The following is a 10,099-nucleotide window of genomic DNA, read 5'->3' on the forward strand; positions in this document are numbered from 1 at the left end:
TATATATCTGAGTTTGCCTGACTAAGATTTACAAGATGACCATAGCTTGCTTCAATGCTAACAATCTCCGTGGGATCGACCCTTACTCACGTAAGGTTTATTACTTGGACGACCCAGTGCACTTGCTGGTTAGTTGTGCGAAGTTGTGTAATGCCATGGTATTGAGCGCACCAAGTTTTTGGAGCCATTACCAGGGATTATGAGAGTTGTGAAAAAGTATAGTTCACAATTTCGCACGTCACATACTAATTCATACTAGACCACCAATCAACTCCAACAAAATCATCATTCATCAATCTTTTTATTAGGATTACTAACTTTTTAACATACATACATGCTTCAACCTATCTTGTGGTCATCTAGCGTATGTTTTCACAAGACATTACATATTACTTATGAGAAACCGAAACTATCCTTGGCCGATTCCTCCCTAAGCTCAAAACCACCACAATTCAAGATTTAAAGACTCTAATCCACACCCAAAGATTCCAGCCACCAAAGGTCCAACAATCAAGCTCCCAACATCATCAATATACTCCAAATCAAGAATATTCAATCTAATCCCACAACATATCACTATAATCAACATTCAAACTTACTAATTCAGTAATTAACATAAATTTTAAGGTTCTTACCTTCACTCACTGATCCTTGAGTAATACCCACAAGGAATCAAGGCTAGTTAACCCCTAAAGCATGAAAATCATCAAGGAATTGAGTTCCTCAAACCCTAAACCCGAATTTATCATACCAGCAAAAAACTGGAGCTAGGAAAATTCAAGTTAATTATAGTTTTGTTTAGATGAAATTGAAGAGCTCGATGAGCCCAACGCGTGGCCACAAATGGCTCGTCAATCGGAGCTCTGGATCAAAAGTTACAGTCCAAAAAAGGAGGAGATGAATAGTGTTTAATGGTTTCACCTGCCTCTCTTCATTTGCAGCGTGATTCTCATAATGGAGGAGTGTTGGTGGCTGAAATGTTAGCATTTGGGTTTATGTGGGTTGGGTCTTGGGCCCAATATGAATCAGGTTCAACCGGTTTAGCCCATTCGGTCTAAACTTGGGCCAAATTCTTTAAAATTAGTGTCAAAATTTTTATTTTAATTATCTCTACCTTATTAAACTATAAAATTCTATTTTCTAATTTAATTATTTTTTTGAATAAATATTAATTTACGAGTTATTTATTTATTAATTACTTGGGTTTTACATCTCTAGCTCAGGAGGATCGAACCGGAACCATCAATCAGTACCAATGGCAATAACCTCTAGTTCAACCCCTGTTGTTGCGTCTTCACCTCTTCTTGTAATGGCATCTGCGGCAGATTCGGTGGCATCTCCGTCTTTTGCAACTGATCTACACCCGCGATGAGATTGTATAAATAGGTGCTAACTTGTATACTCTTGTTGTGATCCTAATTTCTGGAAGGTTAGAGAACAAGATGCTGTGGAAGATGTGCTAGGGCATAACAATGATGTGGAGCCCGTCATGACAGTATTGAGTCTGAAATTCACCAGTACCCACCGCACTTTTCGACTCTAGACTTAGATGCCATGAGACAACAAGGGTTCGCAGATGTAGAATCCAGTTTTGGGGCCAGAGATTCACAGGACACCGTAGGTCTAGCTGAGTTCCAGGTCGGTCAATAGTTTCAAAATAAAGAGGAAGTCATCTTGTGTGTGAAGACTTATAGCATCCGCTGTAGGGTTGAGTACAAAGTGATGGAATCAAACTATGCCAAATACTACAGAAAGTGTAAGGAGTTTAAAAACAGCTGCAGATGGTTGATTTGGATCACTCTACGGTAGCAGAAGGGTATCTGGTAGGTTAGACGGTATAACGAACCTCATACATGTTTGACCACCTCAATCTCTAGTGACCATAAGAAGCTTGGCTATCATGTGATATCTGCTTTCATCCTTCCTTTGATCAGAGCTGATGCGGTTGTATCCATCAAAGTACTGTAAAATGCGACGGAGGCACATTTTGGGTTTAGACCTATGTGCAGGAGGATTTGGTTGGCTAAGCAGAAGGTCATTGCGTAGATATATGGGAATTAAGAGGAAACCTATAATGAGTTTCCAAGATGGGTGCTAGGTATGCAGATAACGATGCCAGGTAGTATTGCAGTTCTGAAGACGAGTCTTGAGCGAGTTGGAAGCCAAGTTGATGGGTCATCAATGTTTTTTCCACCGACTTTTTTGGTCATTCCCACCGTGCATCGAGGCATTCAAGTATTGTAAGTCATTGGTCAGTATTGACGGAAGCCAATTGTATGGCAAATATGGGAGAACTTTGCTAGTTGCGATTGCTCAAGATGGGAATTCTAATATTGTTTCTATTGCTTTTGCCCTTATGGAGGGTTTAGGGTTTAGGGTTTAGGGTGAAAATACACAGTCATGGTCGTTTTTCTTGTCTCACTTACAGCAGCACGTGACTCCTCAACCTGGCATTCTCATGATATCTAATGGGCATAATGGTATCAAGGCTGCCTTGGAGGCATCCGATGGTGGATGGGTTCTGCCTGTTGCTTATCGTGCATTCTGTGTTAGACACATTGCAGCAAATTTTGCACTGAGTTTCAAGGAAAATGATGCTAGGAATTTTCAAGTCAACGCTGCTTATGCGAAGACTGAGGTCGAATTTGATTATTGATTTGACATCCTTCGGACTAAATACCTAGCAATGTGTGATTGAGCCAACAGGATGGAGTATGACAAGTGGACTCAGACTGGGATGAGGGGTGTAGATTTGACCATATAACTACAAATATTTCCAAGTATGTTAATTCGGTACCCAATGGTGTCAGGAACCTTCCAGTTTATTCCTTGGTGAAGCCGACTTATGTGAGATTGGAGAGATATTTGTTTGCAAGGGAAGAAAGGCTAAGGCACAATTAGAGACAAGATAGCATTTTAGTCAGTCATTGGTAAAGGCAACGGAGGCAAATCTAAAGGCACTGAGATGTTTCACAGTGACCCTATATGATAGGGATAATTTGGAGTTTAATGTAGCCAGGACTACTCCAACAGTTTACTTCTTACTTGGTACTTAGAAAGTCTCGTTGAGAGATCGAACTTGCTATTGGGGGTACTTTTAGAAACTTTACTACCCATGTCGCCAAGCAGTCGCTTGCTATGCATATTCTCGCCTGCGTTAGGCAACTTATGTCCACGAGGTATATCGCCTCTACACGATATTTAATGTCTACAAGATAGGATTCAATTCTCTGATTCCAGAAGGCTTCTGGCCACCATATGATGGTCCAACAGTCATCCTTGATCCCAGTAAGAGACATGCATCTGAAGATCGTCCGCAGAGCACTAGAATTCACACTAGTATGGATGAGGTGGATCTGAATAGACCAAAGTGGTGCGGTCTATGCAGACAGCCTAGTCATACTCGGTAGAGTTGTCCACAGTGAGGAGTCACCGAAGGTCTAGAGCAGTAAGCAGAGTTTAGTGTTTTCTTTATTGTGTTTCCTGTTCTTATGTCCATTGTATTACACTTTATTGTTGTTTAGCAATATCTGTTGCATTCTATGTTGTCTTTTCTGTGTTTATAGTTGTCTTGATTGTTGTCTTGTCCGACAGACTGTCGTTGTTAATATTAGTGTATTTTCTTTTTCAACGTTACTTTAATTTTTTTTTCTGTGAAATTTCAACAGACATCAATTAAGAACATCTTTAATATACAGTTTCCAAACTCATTCAAGTATTATGGCCCATGATAACATAGTTCACACAAGCAATACTAAATACATCAACACAATAATGATTACATTACATGATAAAATAATAACATATAACATAACAGTCATCCGAATAGTCAGAATAGATTATGACCCTATGAAGCAGCAGCATGGGTGCCTGATCCTCTATGCTCTCTGAGCGAGAGGTATATTATCCTTGTCTCTGGTCGATTCGAGTGGCCCAGATGGATGATGATTGGATTTTTGACGGTTTAGAATTTTCCAAATGAAATCTCGTCGAAGTATAGTCTCTAAACCAACAATAATCCTCTCATACAAAAATTTGTTTGTCACAAGTACAAACCCCTAAAATTTATAAATCGAAATATTTAAACCTTGGGTTGTCTCTCAAAGGACTTGCAGGGTAGTGTTCTTGTTATTGATTATGGACTTGTTTATTTTGGAGTTTTGGATGAGGAATGTGAATAGTAAATGGTAGGAAAATTTATTCACAAAATGGTCTTGGCAAGGTTTGGTTGTCAAGGGTCTTCATCATTATCACTAGCCACAAGTATGGTAGTTGCAAGGATTAATCCCACTTAGTCATCCTTAAATCAATTAACAAAGGAAAGTCAAGTGAGTTATATCAATCCTAGTCCATAAGTCCTAGCTTTCCACTAATTGGATTAATGAAGGCTAGAGTTAATGGCTATCAATTATCAATCAATTGGACACTAGTGACTCAAGAAATCCTAAGTTACCTTCTCAAGCCAAGAACATAAAATTCTAGTCTAACATTCTTCCAAGCATTTAATCAAACACTTGGAAGGCACAAAAGAAAAGTATAGTCAATCACAACAAGAATTAATTCTAACTACAATTGAATGTAAAGAATTAACAACAACAATCAAGGAAATCACAATTATCATGAATTACCTCAAATTGCATTATTGAAAGAAAATAAAGAGAACAAGAGTATCTCAATTACAAAACCTAGAAACAAAATAAGAGAAATTACAACAAGAGAATAGGGATAGAGAGAAGAACCAAAGTGTAGCAATCACCAATTGGAGGTAGAAGTAGAAGGAGACTTGAATTAAACCTAGAACTATAAGATCCTAATCTAACCCTAATTCCTAATCCTAATTCTAGAGAGAAGTGAGAGCTTCTCTCTCTAAAAACTAGTTCTAACTACTTCTAAAACTAAACTATGACTAATGATCAAAGTATGTTGATTCCTCTTCAATCCTTGGCTTAAATAGCATCAGAAATGAGTTGGATTGGGCCCACAAGGCTTCTAAAATCGCTAGCCACGTGTTGCATTAAGTGGGTCATGTGCCACCATCGGCGCGTCCGCGTACCGTGCGTGTGCGCGCCCCTATGCGCGATGCAATGATGAGCGGATAATTTATACGCTTTTTGGCATTGTTTTTAGTATGTTTTTAGTATGTTTTAGTTAGTTTTTATTATATTTTTATTAGTTTTTAGCTAAAATTCACTTTTCTGGACTTTACTATGAGTTTGTGTGTTTTTCTGTGATTTCAGGTATTTTCTGACTGAAATTGAGGGACCTGAGCAAAAATCTGATTCAGGGCTGAAAAGGACTGTAAATGCTGTTGGATTCTGACCTCCCTGCACTCGAAGTGGATTTTCTGGAGCTACAGAAGCCCAATTGACGTGCTCTCAACTGCGTTGGAAAGTAGACATCCTGGGCTTTCCAGCAATGTATAATAGTCCATACTTTGCCCAAGATTTGATGGCCCAAACCGGCGTTCCAATTCAGCTCAAAACTGCCCAGCGTTAAACGCCGGAACTGGCACAAGAATGGGAGTTAAACGCCCAAACTGGCATAAAAGCTGGCGTTTAACTCCAAGAAAAGTCTCTACACATGAAAACTTCAATGCTCAGCCCAAGCACACACCAAGTGAGCCCGGAAGTGGATTTTTATGTCATTTACTCATTTCTGTAAACCCTAGGCTACTAGTTCTCTACAAATAGGACCTTTTACTATTGTATTTTCATTAGGGGTAGCTATCTTTAGTCTTATGCTATCTTAGATCATGGGGCTGGCCTCACGGCCATGCCTAAACCTTGTTCTTATGTATTTTCAACGGTGGAGTTTCTACACACCATAGATTAAGGTGTGGAGCTCTGCTGTACCTCGAGTATTAATGCAATTACTATTGTTCTTCTATTCAATTCAGCTTGTTCTTGTTCTAAGATATCACTTGTTCCTCAACTTGATGAATGTGATGATCCGTGACACTCATCATCATTCTCACCTATGAACGTGTTCCTGACAACCACCTCCGTTCTACCTTAGATTGAGTGGATATCTCTTGGATTCCTTAATCAGAATCTTCGTGGTATAAGCTAGAATTGATGGCGGCATTCAAGAGAATCCGGAAGGTCTAAACCTTGTCTGTGGTATTCTGAGTAGGATTCAATGATTGAATGACTGTGACGAGCTTCAAACTCCTGAAGGCTGGGCATTAGTGACAGACGCAAAAGAATCAATGGATTCTATTCCAACCTGATTGAGAACCGACAGATGATTAGCCGTGCTGTGACAGAGCGCGTTGAACATTTTCACTGAGAGGACGGGACTGTAGCCACTGACAACGGTGATGCCCAACATACAGCTTGCCATGAAAAGGAGTAAGAAGGATTGGATGAAGACAGTAGGAAAGCAGAGAGACGGAAGGGACAAAGCATCTCCATACGCTTATCTGAAATTCTCACCAATGAATTACATAAGTATCTCTATCCTTATTTTATGCTTTATTCATATCATCCATAACCATTTGAATCTGCCTGACTGAGATTTACAAGGTGACCATAGCTTGCTTCATACCAACAATCTCCGTGAGATCGACCCTTACTCGCGTAAGGTTTATTACTTGGACGACCCAGTGCACTTGCTGGTTAGTTGTGCGAAGTTGTGAAATTATATTTAGACCATGGTATTGAGCACCAAGTTTTTGGAGCCATTACCGGGGACTGTTTGAGTTGTGAAAAGAATGAATCACAATTTCGTGCACCATGCAACTATGGCAAATCTTATATCATTTCGAAGCTCCGGATGTTAGCTTTCCAACCCAACTAGAACCGCATCAATTGGACCTCTGTAGCTCAAGTTATGATCAATTAAGTGCGAAGAGGTCGGCTTGACAGCTTTTTTGCGATTCTTTCATTTCTTCATGAGTTCTCCATTTCTACATGCTTTTTCTCCATTCCCTTTGATCCAATCTTTGCCTCCTAATTCTGAAATTACTTAACAAACATATCAAGGCATCTAATAGAATCAAGGTGAATTAAATTTAGCTATTTTAAGACCTAAAAAGCATGTTTTCACATTCAAGCACAATTAAAGGAGAATATACAAAACCATGCTATTTCTTGAATAAATGTGGGTAAAAGGTGATAAAATCCCCAAAAATCAATATAAGATAAACCCTACAAATGGGGTTTATCAATGGACCAGCACGATCGGGGGTGCTGTTGCAACTGCCGAGGGAGGAGTGCCACCTAATGCAAATGTCTCGTCCAAAGGCCATAACAGAGGCTCGTTCAAGTCAACATCAAGGTGTGTCCGGTGTCCGATGACCTGCGGTCCAAATAGGGTTGCCTCATCCTCTTGGATAATGACGCTAATCTCTTCCGGGAAGCGTGATCCTCTGAACTCACTGTCGAAGCCATCGCTGCCTAACAAATGTGAAAGGAGCTCACCCGAGCTCATGAATGTCTGACTCTCATGCAGGGCCATATCACTGCTAGGGACACCAATAAAATAACTACCAAACCCCCCTCAGCTACAAATAGGGGTGTCAAAAGTCCCCAGGAGGCAGGGATCCCCGTGGGGACCGCCCCGAATGGGGCCCCGATGGCGGAAAATTTTCCCTGCAGGGACGGGGATGGGGGATAAAATTCTCTTGAAGCAGATACGGAGACCCGAGCGGGGATCTCCGTCCTTGTATTTCCCACAATCTCCGAATATATTAAATTACTTAAATACCCTTAAGAATTTAGTTTTTATTTTGGTTTTTTAGTCATTTCACCTTGCATATATATATATATATATATATATATATATATATAAGTTAAAACTCTAACTCCTCTTCCCAGTTCCCACATAGAGCGCCACATTCCAATCCCTAAACACCATCAGTCTCTCACCCTGCTCTTGCGAAACCCTTTGTCTTTGCACCCTTCCTCTGCGTTCTCTCCCTCGTCCCAGCCAGCCATCTCCGACCACCTTCATCATGGCCTCACCACTGTCCGTTTCAGCCGGCCCACTCACTGCATCATCACCGTACCGCCTCGTGCGCCTTCTTTCATTTGCCCTCTTTCGCTTCTTTCGCCGCTCTTCTCTTCACTAGCGTCTCTGACCTCTTCAGCCATTTCTCCCTTATCCTTGGTAAGATTTACTGCTATCTCCTTTTCTTATTGTATTTTGGCATTTCACTTTAGGTCTTTGTTTTTTTAGTGAATTTGATGGTGATTTTGATTTTTTGAAGTTGGTGGCTGTTGTTTGTTTTTGTTAATGAATGCTTTTTTTAATGAATTTCTAATAATTGGTGGCTATTTTTTTATTTTTTCAAACTTTAATTTTTTTATTTTCCATTAATTCTGAATTCTGATTGTATTGGCTGTTTATGACTTTATGCTATGCTGTTCTGTTTATGCTATGCTATTATGTTTATGAATTATGATCTTGGGGCTGTTCTATTTATGACTTAAGCAAGATTGAAGCAATCTCATTAGGATTCATATCCCCTAACAACATACAAAGATATTACTGTAATAAACATTTTTGTTTAAATCCTAAACTAGAATTTTCTTAACTAGTACAACGATGTCTGTGAACCTTTTTTTATATGTGTTGTACGGACATTTTATAAGGGTAAAGCAAATTAGTAAATCCATTTTGCTGTGTCGGAATGCACGAACAATTTGTTGTTAGAGAAAAAAGTATTTATCAATATTTATAAATGTATGTAAGGGTAAAGCAAATTAGCAAATCCGTGATTGGCGTTTCAATCACTCCGACCCCCTCATATGCATGCTTTTGGATCTTATAATAAAAAGTATTTATTTTTGCTTGTTTTGAGTTGATTTTGTGATTCAATTTATTAATAACTCTGATTCTGTGATTCTGAGTTGCTGGGTTCAATTTGCTTGTTCTGAGTTAATTCTGTGATTTAGTGTTTATGTATTGACTTTTAATTTAGTGTTTTTGTATTAAATCTTACTCTATAGGATGGATAGTTTAAGCTCGATTCCTATTGAAAATAATAATGAGACAGAACCAACTCAAGATGATGAGAGTCAAGCAATTGAAGCACATGTACAAGGAACACAAGAGGAAGGACAAGAAGAAATACAAGAGGGAGGACAAGAAGTTAGCCAAAGTGTGCAAAACAGTCTTAACAAAAAAGGATTAACTTTTGAGGCTTAGAAATATTTTAGGAGGGAGCAAATAGATGGAAAGAAAGATTGGAGGTGACACGAAGCAAGGAACTAAGCATTTGCATGATCACATTAGAATTTGCCCGATTCGTACTGTTAGGGGACCAAAGCAATCAATATTGAAAATAGTGCAGCAATCATCAGGTTTGACAGGAAGGGAAAGGCCAACGGATTCACTTTTGGTTGGAAACTTCACATTTAGTCAAGAGGGAGCACGATGAGCACTTACAAGATGGGTTATTAGGGACGAACACCCTATGTCGTTTGTTGAGCAACAGGATTTTCATGAGTTTATGGCTGAGACTCAACCTTTGTTCAAATTTTATACAAGAAATACACTAAGAAGTGATGTTGAGAAGATGTATGAAGCTGAAAAGGCAAAGCTTCTAAAATTGTTGGGAAAAATTCAAGCCACATTACTATAACTACTGACATGTGGAGTGCTGATTATTGAAACAAAGACTATATGGCGATTACAGCTCACTTTATTGATGATGATTGGAACTTACAAAATCGGCTTGCAAGGTATTATTTATGCTTTTAGCATCTTTTAAATATTTGAATTTTTAATGTCATGATTGTTTATTATATTTACATTACTCTAGGTTTGCATATGTACCTGCACCCCATACTGCTGAAGTTCTTAGTGATGCTTTGGTGAATTCCTTGTATGATTGGAACATAGATAGAAAATTGTCAACTTTAACGGTTGATAATTATAGTACAAATGATGTCATAATTCATCTTGTGCTTGATAAGATTTCACCGTCTACCTTTGTTAAGAGAAGGAAACTTTTTCACATGTGTTGTTGTGCTCACATTGTTAATTTGATTGTGAAAGATGGCATGAATGTAATATATGGTTCTATTAAAAAAATCAGAGATAGTGTTTCTTTTTGGGTTACAACACAGAAGAGGAAAGAAAAATTTGAAGAGAC

Source organism: Arachis stenosperma, chromosome 6, assembly GCF_014773155.1.
Source record: "Arachis stenosperma cultivar V10309 chromosome 6, arast.V10309.gnm1.PFL2, whole genome shotgun sequence".
Classification (NCBI taxonomy): domain Eukaryota; kingdom Viridiplantae; phylum Streptophyta; class Magnoliopsida; order Fabales; family Fabaceae; genus Arachis; species Arachis stenosperma.